Below are 18699 nucleotides of genomic sequence, written 5' to 3'. Positions count from 1 at the left end.
CGGGACCTTCGGGCCTAGAGAGAAACTTTTTTTTTTAAATTGATGTACTCTTCGAGAGCAACGTTTTGGCTATCTCGGATTTTCCAAATTCGCGAATGGAGTTTCTGTAGGGAATTTCAGTTCGATTTTTGGGCTATTTTTTAAACTTTCAAAAATTCGCCATAAAATACTATGGAAGCTAGGACCACCAAATTTGGACGGTTTGTAGGTAAAAGTAGGGAGCCCTTTCACACCAAAAGTTGCGACATTCTATCGAACCGTTTCGGAGATATTCGCGAGTTTTTGTTTTAACATTACGGCGAAAAGGCTCGGACCCCCCATGGTGACCCGCGATTGGCGAGCATAGGCAGGAAGGCCGAAACCCTGTTAGGCCACGTTTCAAATTTCAAATCGATCGGACAATTAGGGCCCGAGATATGGGGGGGTCAAAGTTTGGCCCATTTCCGTGACCCCCATCGAAATTTCGGACGCTTGCGCCGGGGTCAAAAATTGAGCTACGAGAAAACGCTTGCGGGGGATTGTTCATGTGTCTCAATGGGAAGTACTGTGTGAGCGGTTTGAAATTCGGTGCAACGGTTATAGGGAATTGTCGCGGCCGAAATGTGTCAAATTCGTGAACTTTGACCCTATGAAAGTCGGGTCCTATTGGGCCTGGAGAGAAATTTTATTTTAAATTGATGTACTCTTCGAGAGCAACATTTTGGCTATCTCGGATTTTTAAAATTCGCGAATGGAGTTTCTGTAGGGAATTTCCGTTCGAGTTTTGGGCTATTTTTTAAACCTTCAAAAATTCGCCATAAAAAAACTATGGAAGCAAGAACCACCAAATTTGGAGTGTTTGTAGGTAAAAATAGAGAGCCCTTTCACACCAAAATTTGCGACATTCTATCGAACCGTTTCGGAGATATTCGCGAGTTTTTGTTTTAACATTACGGCGAAAAGGCTCGGACCCCCCATGGTGACCCGCGATTGGCGAGCATAGGCAGGAAGGCCGCAACCCTGTTAGGCCACGTTTCAAATTTCAAGTCGATCGGACAATTAGGGCCCGAGATATGGGGGGTCAAAGTTTGGCCCATTTTCGTGACCCCATCGAAATTTCGGACGCTTGCCCCAGGGTCATAAATTGAGCTACGAGAAAACGCTTGCGGGGGATTGTTCATGTGTCTCAATGGGAAGTACTGTGTGAGCGGTTTGAAATTCGGTGCAACGGTTATAGGGAATTGTCGCGGCCGAAATGTGTGAAATTCGTGAACTTTGACCCTATGAAAGTCGGGTCCTATTGGGCCTAGAGAGAAACTTTTTTTTTAAATTGATGTACTCATCGAGAGCAACATTTTGGCTATCTCGGATTTTTAAAATTCGCGAATGGAGTTTCTGTAGGGAATTTCCGTTCGATTTTTGGGCTATTTTTTAAACTTTCAAAAATTCGCCATAAAAATACTATGGAAGCTAGGACCACCAAATTTGGACGGTTTGTAGGTAAAAGTAGGGAGCCCTTTCACACCAAAAGTTGCGACATTCTATCGAACCGTTTCGGAGATATTCGCGAGTTTTTGTTTTAACATTACGGCGAAAAGGCTCGGACCCCCCATGGTGACCCGCGATTGGCGAGCATAGGCAGGAAGGCCGAAACCCTGTTAGGCCACGTTTCAAATTTCAAATCGATCGGACAATTAGGGCCCGAGATATGGGGGGTCAAAGTTTGGCCCATTTTCGTGACCCCATCGAAATTTCGGACGCTTGCCCCAGGGTCATAAATTGAGCTACGAGAAAACGCTTGCGGGGGATTGTTCATGTGTCTCAATGGGAAGTACTGTGTGAGCGGTTTGAAATTCGGTGCAACGGTTATAGGGAATTGTCGCGGCCGAAATGTGTGAAATTCGTGAACTTTGACCCTATGAAAGTCGGGTCCTATTGGGCCTAGAGAGAAACTTTTTTTTTAAATTGATGTACTCATCGAGAGCAACATTTTGGCTATCTCGGATTTTTAAAATTCGCGAATGGAGTTTCTGTAGGGAATTTCCGTTCGATTTTTGGGCTATTTTTTAAACTTTCAAAAATTCGCCATAAAAATACTATGGAAGCTAGGACCACCAAATTTGGACGGTTTGTAGGTAAAAGTAGGGAGCCCTTTCACACCAAAAGTTGCGACATTCTATCGAACCGTTTCGGAGATATTCGCGAGTTTTTGTTTTAACATTACGGCGAAAAGGCTCGGACCCCCCATGGTGACCCGCGATTGGCGAGCATAGGCAGGAAGGCCGAAACCCTGTTAGGCCACGTTTCAAATTTCAAATCGATCGGACAATTAGGGCCCGAGATATGGGGGGGTCAAAGTTTGGCCCATTTCCGTGACCCCCATGGAAATTTCGGACGCTTGCGCCGGGGTAAAAAATTGAGCTACGAGAAAACGCTTGCGGGGGATTGTTCATGTGTCTCAATGGGAAGTACTGTGTGAGCGGTTTGAAATTCGGTGCAACGGTTATAGGGAATTGTCGCGGCCGAAATGTGTCAAATTCGTGAACTTTGACCCTATGAAAGTCGGGTCCTATTGGGCCTAGAGAGAAATTTTATTTTAAATTGATGTACTCTTCGAAAGCAACATTTTGGCTATCTCGGATTTTTAAAATTCGCGAATGGAGTTTCTGTAGGGAATTTCCGTTCGAGTTTTGGGCTATTTTTTAAACATTCAAAAATTCGCCATAAAAAAACTATGGAAGCAAGAACCACCAAATTTGGAGTGTTTGTAGGTAAAAATAGAGAGCCCTTTCACACCAAAATTTGCGACATTCTATCGAACCGTTTCGGAGATATTCGCGAGTTTTTGTTTTAACATTACGGCGAAAAGGCTCGGACCCCCCATGGTGACCCGCGATTGGCGAGCATAGGCAGGAAGGCCGCAACCCTGTTAGGCCACGTTTCAAATTTCAAGTCGATCGGACAATTAGGGCCCGAGATATGGGGGGGTCAAAGTTTGGCCCATTTCCGTGACCCCCATCGAAATTTCGGACGCTTGCGCCGGGGTCAAAAATTGAGCTACGAGAAAACGCTTGCGGGGGATTGTTCATGTGTCTCAATGGGAAGTACTGTGTGAGCGGTTTGAAATTCGGTGCAACGGTTATAGGGAATTGTCGCGGCCGAAATGTGTCAAATTCGTGAACTTTGACCCTATGAAAGTCGGGTCCTATTGGGCCTAGAGAGAAATTTTATTTTAAATTGATGTACTCTTCGAGAGCAACATTTTGGCTATCTCGGATTTTTAAAATTCGCGAATGGAGTTTCTGTAGGGAATTTCCGTTCGAGTTTTGGGCTATTTTTTAAACCTTCAAAAATTCGCCATAAAAAAACTATGGAAGCTAGGACCACCAAATTTGGAGGGTTTGTAGGTGAAAATAAGGAGCCCTTTCACACCAACATTTGCGACATTCTATCAAACCGTTTCGGAGATATTCTCGAGTTTTTGTTTTAACATTACGGCGAAAAGGCTCGGACCCCCCATGGTGAGCCGCGTTTGGCGAACATGGGGACGAAGGCCGAAACCCTGTTAGGCCACGTTTCAAATTTCAAGTCGATCGGACAATTAGAGCCCGAGATACGGGGGGTCAAAGTTTGGCCCATTTTCGTGACCCCATCGAAATTTCGGACGCTTGCGCCGGGGTCAAAAATTGAGCTACGAGAAAACGCTTGCGGGGGATTGTTCATGTGTCTCAATGGGAAGTACTGTGTGAGCGGTTTGAAATTCGGTGCAACGGTTATAGGGAATTGTCGCGGCCGAAATGTGTCATATTCGTGAAATTTGACCCTATGAAAGTCGGGACGTTCGGGCCTAGAGAGAAACTTTTTTTTTTAAATTGATGTACTCTTCGAGAGCAACGTTTTGGCTATCTCGGATTTTCCAAATTCGCGAATGGAGTTTCTGTAGGGAATTTCAGTTCGATTTTTGGGCTATTTTTTAAACTTTCAAAAATTCGCCATAAAATACTATGGAAGCTAGGACCACCAAATTTGGACGGTTTGTAGGTAAAAGTAGGGAGCCCTTTCACACCAAAAGTTGCGACATTCTATCGAACCGTTTCGGAGATATTCGCGAGTTTTTGTTTTAACATTACGGCGAAAAGGCTCGGACCCCCCATGGTGACCCGCGATTGGCGAGCATAGGCAGGAAGGCCGAAACCCTGTTAGGCCACGTTTCAAATTTCAAATCGATCGGACAATTAGGGCCCGAGATATGGGGGGGTCAAAGTTTGGCCCATTTCCGTGACCCCCATCGAAATTTCGGACGCTTGCGCCGGGGTCAAAAATTGAGCTACGAGAAAACGCTTGCGGGGGATTGTTCATGTGTCTCAATGGGAAGTACTGTGTGAGCGGTTTGAAATTCGGTGCAACGGTTATAGGGAATTGTCGCGGCCGAAATGTGTCAAATTCGTGAACTTTGACCCTATGAAAGTCGGGTCCTATTGGGCCTGGAGAGAAATTTTATTTTAAATTGATGTACTCTTCGAGAGCAACATTTTGGCTATCTCGGATTTTTAAAATTCGCGAATGGAGTTTCTGTAGGGAATTTCCGTTCGAGTTTTGGGCTATTTTTTAAACCTTCAAAAATTCGCCATAAAAAAACTATGGAAGCAAGAACCACCAAATTTGGAGTGTTTGTAGGTAAAAATAGAGAGCCCTTTCACACCAAAATTTGCGACATTCTATCGAACCGTTTCGGAGATATTCGCGAGTTTTTGTTTTAACATTACGGCGAAAAGGCTCGGACCCCCCATGGTGACCCGCGATTGGCGAGCATAGGCAGGAAGGCCGCAACCCTGTTAGGCCACGTTTCAAATTTCAAGTCGATCGGACAATTAGGGCCCGAGATATGGGGGGTCAAAGTTTGGCCCATTTTCGTGACCCCATCGAAATTTCGGACGCTTGCCCCAGGGTCATAAATTGAGCTACGAGAAAACGCTTGCGGGGGATTGTTCATGTGTCTCAATGGGAAGTACTGTGTGAGCGGTTTGAAATTCGGTGCAACGGTTATAGGGAATTGTCGCGGCCGAAATGTGTGAAATTCGTGAACTTTGACCCTATGAAAGTCGGGTCCTATTGGGCCTAGAGAGAAACTTTTTTTTTAAATTGATGTACTCATCGAGAGCAACATTTTGGCTATCTCGGATTTTTAAAATTCGCGAATGGAGTTTCTGTAGGGAATTTCCGTTCGATTTTTGGGCTATTTTTTAAACTTTCAAAAATTCGCCATAAAAATACTATGGAAGCTAGGACCACCAAATTTGGACGGTTTGTAGGTAAAAGTAGGGAGCCCTTTCACACCAAAAGTTGCGACATTCTATCGAACCGTTTCGGAGATATTCGCGAGTTTTTGTTTTAACATTACGGCGAAAAGGCTCGGACCCCCCATGGTGACCCGCGATTGGCGAGCATAGGCAGGAAGGCCGAAACCCTGTTAGGCCACGTTTCAAATTTCAAATCGATCGGACAATTAGGGCCCGAGATATGGGGGGGTCAAAGTTTGGCCCATTTCCGTGACCCCCATCGAAATTTCGGACGCTTGCGCCGGGGTAAAAAATTGAGCTACGAGAAAACGCTTGCGGGGGATTGTTCATGTGTCTCAATGGGAAGTACTGTGTGAGCGGTTTGAAATTCGGTGCAACGGTTATAGGGAATTGTCGCGGCCGAAATGTGTCAAATTCGTGAACTTTGACCCTATGAAAGTCGGGTCCTATTGGGCCTAGAGAGAAATTTTATTTTAAATTGATGTACTCTTCGAAAGCAACATTTTGGCTATCTCGGATTTTTAAAATTCGCGAATGGAGTTTCTGTAGGGAATTTCCGTTCGAGTTTTGGGCTATTTTTTAAACCTTCAAAAATTCGCCATAAAAAAACTATGGAAGCAAGAACCACCAAATTTGGAGTGTTTGTAGGTAAAAATAGAGAGCCCTTTCACACCAAAATTTGCGACATTCTATCGAACCGTTTCGGAGATATTCGCGAGTTTTTGTTTTAACATTACGGCGAAAAGGCTCGGACCCCCCATGGTGACCCGCGATTGGCGAGCATAGGCAGGAAGGCCGCAACCCTGTTAGGCCACGTTTCAAATTTCAAGTCGATCGGACAATTAGGGCCCGAGATATGGGGGGGTCAAAGTTTGGCCCATTTCCGTGACCCCCATCGAAATTTCGGACGCTTGCGCCGGGGTCAAAAATTGAGCTACGAGAAAACGCTTGCGGGGGATTGTTCATGTGTCTCAATGGGAAGTACTGTGTGAGCGGTTTGAAATTCGGTGCAACGGTTATAGGGAATTGTCGCGGCCGAAATGTGTCAAATTCGTGAACTTTGACCCTATGAAAGTCGGGTCCTATTGGGCCTAGAGAGAAATTTTATTTTAAATTGATGTACTCTTCGAGAGCAACATTTTGGCTATCTCGGATTTTTAAAATTCGCGAATGGAGTTTCTGTAGGGAATTTCCGTTCGAGTTTTGGGCTATTTTTTAAACCTTCAAAAATTCGCCATAAAAAAACTATGGAAGCTAGGACCACCAAATTTGGAGGGTTTGTAGGTGAAAATAAGGAGCCCTTTCACACCAACATTTGCGACATTCTATCAAACCGTTTCGGAGATATTCTCGAGTTTTTGTTTTAACATTACGGCGAAAAGGCTCGGACCCCCCATGGTGAGCCGCGTTTGGCGAACATGGGGACGAAGGCCGAAACCCTGTTAGGCCACGTTTCAAATTTCAAGTCGATCGGACAATTAGAGCCCGAGATACGGGGGGTCAAAGTTTGGCCCATTTTCGTGACCCCATCGAAATTTCGGACGCTTGCGCCGGGGTCAAAAATTGAGCTACGAGAAAACACTTACGGGGGATTGTTCATGTGTCTCAATGGGAAGTACTGTGTGAGCGGTTTGAAATTCGGTGCAACGGTTATAGGGAATTGTCGCGGCCGAAATGTGTCAAATTCGTGAACTTTGACCCTATGAAAGTCGGGACCTTCGGGCCTAGAGAGAAACTTTTTTTTTAAATTGATGTACTCTTCGAGAGCAACGTTTTGGCTATCTCGGATTTTCCAAATTCGCGAATGGAGTTTCTGTAGGGAATTTCCGTTCGATTTTTGGGCTATTTTTTAAACCTTCAAAATTTCGCCATAATAAAACTATGGAAGCTAGGACCACCAAATTTGGAGGGTTTGTAGGTGAAAATAGGGAGCCCTTTCACACCAAAATTTGCGACATTCTATCGAACCGTTTCGGAGATATTCGGGAGTTTTTGTTTTAACATTACGGCGAAAAGGCCTGGACCCCCATGGTGAGCCGCGATTGGCGAACATGGGGACGAAGGCCGAAGCCCTGTTAGGCCACGTTTCAAATTTCCAGTCGATCGGACAATTAGGGCCCGAGATATGGGGGGTCAAAGTTTGGCCCATTTTCGTGATCATTTCCGTGACACCATCGAAATTTCGGACGCTTCCGCGGGGGTCAAAAATTGAGCTACGAGAAAACGCTTGCGGGGGATTGTTCATGTGTCTCAATGGGAAGTACTGGGTAAGCGGTTTGAAATTCGGTGCAACGGTTATAGGGAATTGTCGCGGCCCAAATGTGTCAAATTCGTGAACTTTGACCCTATGAAAGTCGGGTCCAATTGGGCCTAGAGAGAAACTTTTTTTTTCTAAATGATGTACTCTTCGAGAGCAACATTTTGGCTATCTCGGATTTGCGAATGGAATTTCTGTAGGGAATTTCCGTTCGATTTTTGGGCTATTCTTTAAACATTCAAAAATTCGCCATAAAAAAACTATGGAAGCTAGGACCACCAAATTTGGAGGGTTTGTAGGTGAAAATAGGGAGCCCTTTCACACCAAAATTTGCGACATTCTATCGAACCGTTTCGGAGATATTCGGGAGTTTTTGTTTTAACATTACGGCGAAAAGGCCTGGACCCTAATGCTGAGCCGCGATTGGCGAACATGGGGACGAAGGCCGAAACCCTGTTAGGCCACGTTTCAAATTTCAAGTCGATCGGACAATTAGGGCCCGAGATATGGGGGGTCAAAGTTTGGCCCATTTTCGTGATCATTTCAGTGACACCATCGAAATTTCGGACGCTTGCGCGGGGGTCAAAAATTGAGCTACGAGAAAACGCTTGCGGGGGATTGTTCATGTGTCTCAATGGGAAGTACTGTGTAAGCGGTTTGAAATTCGGTGCAACGGTTATAGGGAATTGTCGCGGCCCAAATGTGTCAAATTCGTGAACTTTGACCCTATGAAAGTCGGGTCCAATTGGGCCTAGAGAGAAACTTTTTTTTTCTAAATGATGTACTCTTCGAGAGCAACATTTTGGCTATCTCGGATTTGCGAATGGAATTTCTGTAGGGAATTTCCGTTCGATTTTTGGGCTATTCTTTAAACGTTCAAAAATTCGCCATAAAAAAACTATGGAAGCTAGGACCACCAAATTTGGAGGGTTTGTAGGTGAAAATAGGGAGCCCTTTCACACCAAAATTTGCGACATTCTATCGAACCGTTTCGGAGATATTCGGGAGTTTTTGTTTTAACATTACGGCGAAAAGGCCTGGACCCCCATGGTGAGCCGCGATTGGCGAACATGGGGACGAAGGCCGAAACCCTGTTAGGCCACGTTTCAAATTTCAAGTCGATCGGACAATTAGGGCCCGAGATATGGGGGGTCAAAGTTTGGCCCATTTTCGTGATCATTTCAGTGACACCATCGAAATTTCGGACGCTTGCGCAGGGGTCAAAATTTGAGCTACGAGAAAACGCTTGCGGGGGATTGTTCATGTGTCCAAATGGGAAGTACTGTGTGAGCGGTTTGAAATTCGGTGCAACGGTTATAGGAAATTGTCGCGGCCGAAATGTGTCAAATTCGTGAACTTTGACCCTATGAAAGTCGGGTCCTATTGGGCCTAGAGAGAAACTTTTTTTTTCTAAATTGATGTACTCTTCGAGAGCAACATTTTGGCTATCTCGGATTTTTAAAATTCGCGAATGGAGTTTCTGTAGGGAATTTCCGTTCGATTTTTGGGCTATTTTTTAAACCTTCAAAATTTCGCCATAATAAAACTATGGAAGCTAGGACCACCAAATTTGGAGGGTTTGTAGGTGAAAATAGGGAGCCCTTTCACACCAAAATTTGCGACATTCTATCGAACCGTTTCGGAGATATTCGGGAGTTTTTGTTTTAACATTACGGCGAAAAGGCCTGGACCCCCATGGTGAGCCGCGATTGGCGAACATGGGGACGAAGGCCGAAACCCTGTTAGGCCACGTTTCAAATTTCAAGTCGATCGGACAATTAGGGCCCGAGATATGGGGGGTCAAAGTTTGGCCCATTTTCGTGATCATTTCAGTGACACCATCGAAATTTCGGACGCTTGCGCAGGGGTCAAAATTTGAGCTACGAGAAAACGCTTGCGGGGGATTGTTCATGTGTCCAAATGGGAAGTACTGTGTGAGCGGTTTGAAATTCGGTGCAACGGTTATAGGAAATTGTCGCGGCCGAAATGTGTCAAATTCGTGAACTTTGACCCTATGAAAGTCGGGTCCTATTGGGCCTAGAGAGAAACTTTTTTTTTCTAAATTGATGTACTCTTCGAGAGCAACATTTTGGCTATCTCGGATTTTTAAAATTCGCGAATGGAGTTTCTGTAGGGAATTTCCGTTCGATTTTTGGGCTATTTTTTAAACCTTCAAAATTTCGCCATAATAAAACTATGGAAGCTAGGACCACCAAATTTGGAGGGTTTGTAGGTGAAAATAGGGAGCCCTTTCACACCAAAATTTGCGACATTCTATCGAACCGTTTCGGAGATATTCGGGAGTTTTTGTTTTAACATTACGGCGAAAAGGCCTGGACCCCCATGGTGAGCCGCGATTGGCGAACATGGGGACGAAGGCCGAAGCCCTGTTAGGCCACGTTTCAAATTTCCAGTCGATCGGACAATTAGGGCCCGAGATATGGGGGTCAAAGTTTGGCCCATTTTCGTGATCATTTCCGTGACACCATCGAAATTTCGGACGCTTGCGCGGGGGTCAAAAATTGAGCTACGAGAAAACGCTTGCGGGTGATTGTTCATGTGTCTCAATGGGAAGTACTGTGTGAGCGGTTTGAAATTCGGTGCAACGGTTATAGGAAATTGTCGCGGCCGAAATGTGTCAAATTCGTGAACTTTGACCCTATGAAAGTCGGGACCTTCGGGCCTAGAGAGAAACTTTTTTTTAAATTGATGTACTCTTCGAGAGCAACGTTTTGGCTATCTCGGATTTTCAAAATTCGCGAATGGAGTTTCTGTAGGGAATTTCCGTTCGATTTTTGGGCTATTCTTTAAACATTCAAAAATTCGCCATAAAAAAACTGTGGAAGCTAGGACCACCAAATTTGGAGGGTTTGTAGGTAAAAAGAGGGAGCCCTTTCACACCAAAAGTTGCGACATTCTATTGAACCGTTTCGGAAATATTCGCGAGTTTTTGTTTTAACATTACGGTGAAAAGGTCTGGACCCCCCATGGTGAGCCGCGATTGGCGAGCATGGGGAGAAAGGCCGAAACCCTGTTAGGCCACGTTTCAAATTTCAAGTCGATCGGACAATTAGGGCCCGAGATATGGGGGGTCAAAGTTTAGCCCATTTCCGTGACCCCCATCGAAATTTCGGACGCCTGCGCCGGGGTCAAAAATTGAGCTACGAGAAAACGCTTGCGGGGGATTGTTCATGTGTCTCAATGAGAAGTACTGTGTGAGCGGTTTGAAATTCGATGCAACGGTTATAGGGAATTGTCGCGGCCGAAATGTGTCAAATTCGTGAACTTTGACCCTATGAAAGTCGGGTCCAATTGGGCCTAGAGAGAAACATTTTTTTTCTAAATTGATGTACTCTTCGAGAGCAACATTTTGGCTATCTCGGATTTTTAAAATTCGCGAATGGAATTTCTGTAGGGAATTTCCGTTCGATTTTTGGGCTATTCTCTAAACCTTCAAAAATTCGCCATAAAAAAACTATGGAAGCTAGGACCACCAAATTTGGAGGGTTTGTAGGTAAAAATAGGGAGCCCTTTAACACCAAAATTTGCGACATTCTATCGAACCGTTTCGGAGATATTCGCGAGTTTTTGTTTTAACATTACGGTGAAAAGGTCTGGACCCCCCATGGTGAGCCGCGATTGGCGAGCATGGGGAGAAAGGCCGAAACCCTGTTAGGCCACGTTTCAAATTTCAAGTCGATCGGACAATTAGGGCCCGAGATATGGGGGGTCAAAGTTTGGCCCATTTCCGTGACCCCCATCGAAATTTCGGACGCCTGCGCCGGGGTCAAAATTTGAGCTACGAGAAAACGCTTGCGGGGGATTGTTCATGTGTCTCAATGAGAAGTACTGTGTGAGCGGTTTGAAATTCGATGCAACGGTTATAGGGAATTGTCGCGGCCGAAATGTGTCAAATTCGTGAACTTTGACCCTATGAAAGTCGGGTCCTATTGGGCCTAGAGAGAAACTTTATTTTAAATTGATGTACTCTTCGAGAGCAACATTTTGGCTATCTCGGATTTTTAAAATTCGCGAATGGAGTTTCTGTAGGGAATTTCCGTTCGATTTTTGGGCTATTTTTAAACTTTAAAAATTCGCCATAATAAAACTATGGAAGCTAGGACCACCAAATTTGGAGGGTTTGTAGGTGAAAATAAGGAGCCCTTTCACACCAACATTTGCGACATTCTATCGAACCGTTTCGGAGATATTCGCGAGTTTTTGTAATTACGGCGAAAAGGCTCGGACCCCCCATGGTGAGCCGCGATTGGCGAACATGGGGACGAAGGCCGAAACCCTGTTAGGCCACGTTTCAAATTTCAAGTCGATCGGACAATTAGCGCCGGAGATATGGGGGGTCAAAGTTTGGCCCATTTCCGTGACCCTATCGAAATTTCAGACGCTTGCGCCGGGGTCAAATTTGAGCTACGAGAAAACGCTTGCGGGGGATTGTTCATGTGTCCCAGTGGGGAGTACTGTGTGAGCGGTTTGAAATTCGGTGCAACGGTTATAGGGAATTGTCGCAGCCGAAATGTGTCAAATTCGTGAAATTTGACCCTATGAAAGTCGGGTCCTATTGGGCCTAGAGAGAAACTTATTTTTTCTAAATTGATGTAGTCTTCGAGAGCAACATTTTGGCTATCTCGGATTTGCGAAAGGAATTTCTGTAGGGAATTTCCGTTCGATTTTTGGGCTATTCTTTAAACGTTCAAAAATTCGCCATAAAAAAACTATGGAAGCTAGGACCACCAAATTTGGAGGGTTTGTAGGTAAAAATAGGGAGCCCTTTCACACCAAAATTTGCGACATTCTATCGAACCGTTTCGGAGATATTCGCGAGTTTTTGTTTTAAATTTACGGCGAAAAGGCCCGGACCTCCCATGGTGACCAGCGATTGGCGAGGATGGGGAGGAAGGCCGAAACCCTGTTAGGCCACGTTTCAAATTTCAAGTCGATCGGACAATTAGGGCCGGAGATATGGGGGGGTCAAAGTTTGGCCCATTTCCGTGACCCCATCGAAATTTCGGACGCTTGCCCCGGGATCAAAAATTGAGCTACGACAAAACTCTTGCGGGGGATTGTTCATGTGTCTCAATGGGAAGTACTGTGTGAGCAGTTTGAAATTCGGTGCAACGGCTATAGGGAATTGTCGCGGCCGAAATGTGTCAAATTCGTGAACTTTGACCCTATGAAAGTCGGGTCCTATTGGGCCTAGAGAGAAACTTTTTTTTCTAAATTGATGTACTCTTCGAGAGCAACATTTTGGCTATCTCGGATTTTTAAAATTCGCGAATGGAGTTTCTGTAGGGAATTTCCGTTCGATTTTTGGGCTATTTTTTAAACCTTCAAAATTTCGCCATAATAAAACTATGGAAGCTAGGACCACCAAATTTGGAGGGTTTTTATGTGAAAATAGGGAGCCCTTTCACACCAAAATTTGCGACATTCTATTGAACCGTTTCGGAGATATTCGCGAGTTTTTGTTTTAACATTACGGCGAAAAGGCCTGGACCCCCATGGTGAGCCGCGATTGGCGAACATGGGGACAAAGGCCGAAACCCTGTTAGGCCACGTTTCAAATTTCCAGTCGATCGGACAATTAGGGCCCGAGATATGGGGGGTCAAATTTTGGCCCATTTCCGTGACCCCCATCGAAATTTCGGACGCCTGCGCCGGGGTCAAAAATTGAGCTACGAGAAAACGCTTGCGGGGCATTGTTCGTGTGTCTCAATGAGAAGTACTGTGTGAGCGGTTTGAAATTCGATGCAACGGTTATAGGGAATTGTCGCGGCCGAAATGTGTCAAATTCGTGAACTTTGACCCTATGAAAGTCGGGTCCAATTGGGCCTAGAGAGAAACGTTTTTTTTTCTAATTTGATGTACCCTACGAGAGCAACATTTTGGCTATCTCGGATTTTTAAAATTCGCGAATGGAATTTCTGTAGGGAATTTCCTTTCGATTTTTGGGCTATTCTTTAAACCTTCAAAAATTCGCCATAAAAAAACTATGGAAGCTAGGACCACCAAATTTGGAGTGTTTGTAGGTAAAAATAGAAAGCCCTTTCACACCAAAATTTGCGACATTCTATCGAACCGTTTCGGAGATATTCGCGAGCATTTGTTTTAAAATTACGGCGAAAAGGCTCGGACGCCCCATGGTGACCAGCGATTGGCGAGCATAGGCAGGAAGGCCGAAACCCTGTTAGGCCACGTTTCAAATTTCAAGTCGATCGGACAATTAGGGCCCGAGATATGGGGGGTCAAAGTTTGGCCCATTTTCGTGACCCCATCGAAATTTCGGACGCTTGCGCCAGGGTCAAAAATTGAGCTACGAGAAAACGCTTGCGGGGGATTGTTCGTGTGTCTCAATGGGAAGTATTGTGTGAGCGGTTTGAAATTCGGTGCAACGGTTATAGGGAATTGTCGCGGCCGAAATGTGTCAAATTCGTGAACTTTGACCCTATGAAAGTCGGGTCCTATTGGGCCTAGAGAGAAACTTTTTTTTTAAATTGATGTACTCTTCGAGAGCAACATTTTGGCTATCTCGGATTTTTAAAATTCGCGAATGGAGTTTCTGTAGGGAATTTCCGTTCGATTTTTGGGCTATTTTTTAAACTTTAAAAATTCGCCATAATAAAACTATGGAAGCTAGGACCACCAAATTTGGAGGGTTTGTAGGTGAAAATAGGGAGCCCTTTCACACCAACATTTGCGACATTCTATCGAACCGTTTCGGAGATATTCGCGAGTTTTTGTTTTAACTTTACGGCAAAAAGGCTCGGACCCCCCATGGTGAGCCGCGATTGGCGAACATGGGGACGAAGGCGGAAAAACCGTTAGGCCACGTTTCAAATTTCAAGTCGATCGGACAATTAGGGCCCGAGATATGGGGGGTCAAAGTTTGGCCCATTTTCGTGACCCCATCGAAATTTCGGACGCTTGCGCCGGGGTCAAAAATTGAGCTACGAGAAAACGCTTACGGGGGATTGCTCATGTGTCTCAATGGGAAGTACTGTGTGAGCGGTTTGAAATTCGGTGCAACGGTTATAGGGAATTGTCGCGGCCGAAATGTGTCAAATTCGTGAACTTTGACCCTATGAAAGTCGGGACCTTCGGGCCTAGAGAGAAACTTTTTTTTTCTAAATGATGTACTCTTCGAGAGCAACATTTTGGCTATCTCGGATTTTTAAAATTCGCGAATGGAATTTCTGTAGGAAATTTCCGTTCGATTTTTGGGCTATTCTTTAAACGTTCAAAAATTCGCCATAAAAAAACTATGGAAGCTAGGACCACCAAATTTGGAGGGTTTGTAGGTAAAAATAGGGAGCCCTTTCACACCAAAATTTGCGACATTCTATCGAATCGTTTCGGAGATATTCGCGAGTTTTTGTTTTAACATTACGGCGAAAAGGCTCGGACCCCCCATGGTGAGCCGCGATTGGCGAACATGGGGACGAAGGCCGAAACCCTGTTAGGCCACGTTTCAAATTTCAAGTCGATCGGACAATTAGGGCCCGAGATATGGGGGGTCAAAGTTTGGCCCATTTCCGTGACCCCATCGAAATTTCGGACGCTTGCCCCGGGATCAAAAATTGAGCTACGACAAAACGCTTGCGGGGGATTGTTCATGTGTCTCAATGGGAAGTACTGTGTGAGCAGTTTGAAATTCGGTGCAACGGCTATAGGGAATTGTCGCGGCCGAAATGTGTCAAATTCGTGAACTTTGACCCTATGAAAGTCGGGTCCTATTGGGCCTAGAGAGAAACTTTATTTTAAATTGATGTACTCTTCGAGAGCAACATTTTGGCTATCTCGGATTTTTAAAATTCGCGAATGGAGTTTCTGTAGGGAATTTCCGTTCGAGTTTTGGGCTATTTTTTAAATATTCAAAAATTCGCCATAAAAAACTATGGAAGCTAGAACCACCAAATTTGGATTGTTTGTAGGTAAAAATAGAGAGCCCTTTCACACCAAAATTTGCGACATTCTATCGAACCGTTTCGGAGATATTCGCGAGCATTTATTTTAACATTACGGCGAAAAGGCTCGGACCCCCATTGGTGACCAGAGATTGGCGAGCATAGGCAGGAAGGCCGAAACCCTGTTAGGCCACGTTTCAAATTTCAAGTCGATCGGACAATTAGGGCCCGAGATATGGGGGGTCAAAGTTTGGCCCATTTTCGTGACCCCATCGAAATTTCGGACGCTTGCGCCAGGGTCAAAAATTGAGCTACGAGAAAACGCTTGCGGGGGATTGTTCGTGTGTCTCAATGGGAAGTACTGTGTGAGCGGTTTGAAATTCGGTGCAACGGTTATAGGGAATTGTCGCGGCCCAAATGTGTCAAATTCGTGAACTTTGACCCTATGAAAGTCGTGTACTATTGGGCCTAGAGAGAAACTTTTTTTTTAAATTGATGTACTCTTCGAGAGCAACATTTTGGCTATCTCGGATTTTTAAAATTCGCGAATGGAGTTTCTGTAGGGAATTTCCGTTCGATTTTTGGGCTATTTTTTAAACTTTAAAAATTCGCCATAATAAAACTATGGAAGCTAGGACCACCAAATTTGGAGGGTTTGTAGGTGAAAATAGGGAGCCCTTTCACACCAACATTTGCGACATTCTATCGAACCGTTTCGGAGATATTCGCGAGTTTTTGTTTTAACATTACGGCAAAAAGGCTCGGACCCCCCCATGGTGAGCCGCGATTGGCGAACATGGGGACGAAGGCCGAAACCCTGTTAGGCCACGTTTCAAATTTCAAGTCGATCGGACAATTAGGGCCCGAGATATGGGGGGTCAAAATTTGGCCCATTTTCGTGACCCCATCGAAATTTCGGACGCTTGCGCAGGGGTCAAAAATTGAGCTACGAGAAAACGCTTACGGGGGATTGTTCGTGTGTCTCAATGGGAAGTACTGTGTGAGCGGTTTGAAATTCGGTGCAACGGTTATAGGGAATTGTCGCGGCCGAAATGTGTCAAATTCGTGAACTTTGACCCTATGAAAGTCGGGTCCTATTGGGCCTAGAGAGAAACTTTTTTTTTAAATTGATGTACTCTTCGAGAGCAACATTTTGGCTATCTCGGATTTTTAAAATTCGCGAATGGAGTTTCTGTAGGGAATTTCCGTTCGATTTTTGGGCTAATTTTTTACCTTTCAAAAATTCGCCATAAAAAAACTATGGAATCTAGGACCACCAAATTTGGAGGGTTTGTAGGTAAAAATAGGGAGCCCTTTCACACCAAAATTTGCGACATTCTATCGAACCGTTTCGGAGATATTCGCGTGTTTTTGTTTTAACATTACGGCGAAAAGGCCTGGACCCCCATGGTGAGCCGCGATTGGCGAGCATGGGGAGGAAGGCCGAAACCCTTTTAGGCCACGTTTCAAATTTCAAGTCGATCGGACAATTAGGGCCCGAGATATGGGGGGTCAAAGTTTGGCCCATTTCCGTGACCCCATCGAAATTTCGGACGCTTGCCCCGGGATCAAAAATTGAGCTACGACAAAACGCTTGCGGGGGATTGTTCATGTGTCTCAATGGGAAGTACTGTGTGAGCAGTTTGAAATTCGGTGCAACGGCTATAGGGAATTGTCGCGGCCGAAATGTGTCAAATTCGTGAACTTTGACCCTATGAAAGTCGGGTCCTATTGGGCCTAGAGAGAAACTTTATTTTAAATTGATGTACTCTTCGAGAGCAACATTTTGGCTATCTCGGATTTTAAAAATTCGCGAATGGAGTTTCTGTAGGGAATTTCCGTTCGAGTTTTGGGCTATTTTTTAAATATTCAAAAATTCGCCATAAAAAACTATGGAAGCTAGAACCACCAAATTTGGATTGTTTGTAGGTAAAAATAGAGAGCCCTTTCACACCAAAATTTGCGACATTCTATCGAACCGTTTCGGAGATATTCGCGAGCATTTATTTTAACATTACGGCGAAAAGGCTCGGACCCCCATTGGTGACCAGAGATTGGCGAGCATAGGCAGGAAGGCCGAAACCCTGTTAGGCCACGTTTCAAATTTCAAGTCGATCGGACAATTAGGGCCCGAGATATGGGGGGTCAAAGTTTGGCCCATTTTCGTGACCCCATCGAAATTTCGGACGCTTGCGCCAGGGTCAAAAATTGAGCTACGAGAAAACGCTTGCGGGGGATTGTTCGTGTGTCTCAATGGGAAGTACTGTGTGAGCGGTTTGAAATTCGGTGCAACGGTTATAGGGAATTGTCGCGGCCCAAATGTGTCAAATTCGTGAACTTTGACCCTATGAAAGTCGTGTACTATTGGGCCTAGAGAGAAACTTTTTTTTTAAATTGATGTACTCTTCGAGAGCAACATTTTGGCTATCTCGGATTTTTAAAATTCGCGAATGGAGTTTCTGTAGGGAATTTCCGTTCGATTTTTGGGCTATTTTTTAAACTTTAAAAATTCGCCATAATAAAACTATGGAAGCTAGGACCACCAAATTTGGAGGGTTTGTAGGTGAAAATAGGGAGCCCTTTCACACCAACATTTGCGACATTCTATCGAACCGTTTCGGAGATATTCGCGAGTTTTTGTTTTAATATTACGGCAAAAAGGCTCGGACCCCCCCATGGTGAGCCGCGATTGGCGAACATGGGGACGAAGGCCGAAACCCTGTTAGGCCACGTTTCAAATTTCAAGTCGATCGGACAATTAGGGCCCGAGATATGGGGGGTCAAAGTTTGGCCCATTTTCGTGACCCCATCGAAATTTCGGACGCTTGCGCAGGGGTCAAAAATTGAGCTACGAGAAAACGCTTACGGGGGATTGTTCGTGTGTCTCAATGGGAAGTACTGTGTGAGCGGTTTGAAATTCGGTGCAACGGTTATAGGGAATTGTCGCGGCCGAAATGTGTCAAATTCGTGAACTTTGACCCTATGAAAGTCGGGTCCTATTGGGCCTAGAGAGAAACTTTTTTTTTAAATTGATGTACTCTTCGAGAGCAACATTTTGGCTATCTCGGATTTTTAAAATTCGCGAATGGAGTTTCTGTAGGGAATTTCCGTTCGATTTTTGGGCTAATTTTTTACCTTTCAAAAATTCGCCATAAAAAAACTATGGAATCTAGGACCACCAAATTTGGAGGGTTTGTAGGTAAAAATAGGGAGCCCTTTCACACCAAAATTTGCGACATTCTAT

This window comes from Stegodyphus dumicola, chromosome 9, assembly GCF_044657685.1.
Source record: "Stegodyphus dumicola isolate Sdum_Otavi_A_Nest chromosome 9, ASM4465768v1".
NCBI classification, from domain to species: Eukaryota; Metazoa; Arthropoda; class Arachnida; order Araneae; family Eresidae; genus Stegodyphus; species Stegodyphus dumicola.
This window is presented reverse-complemented; position numbering follows the sequence as displayed.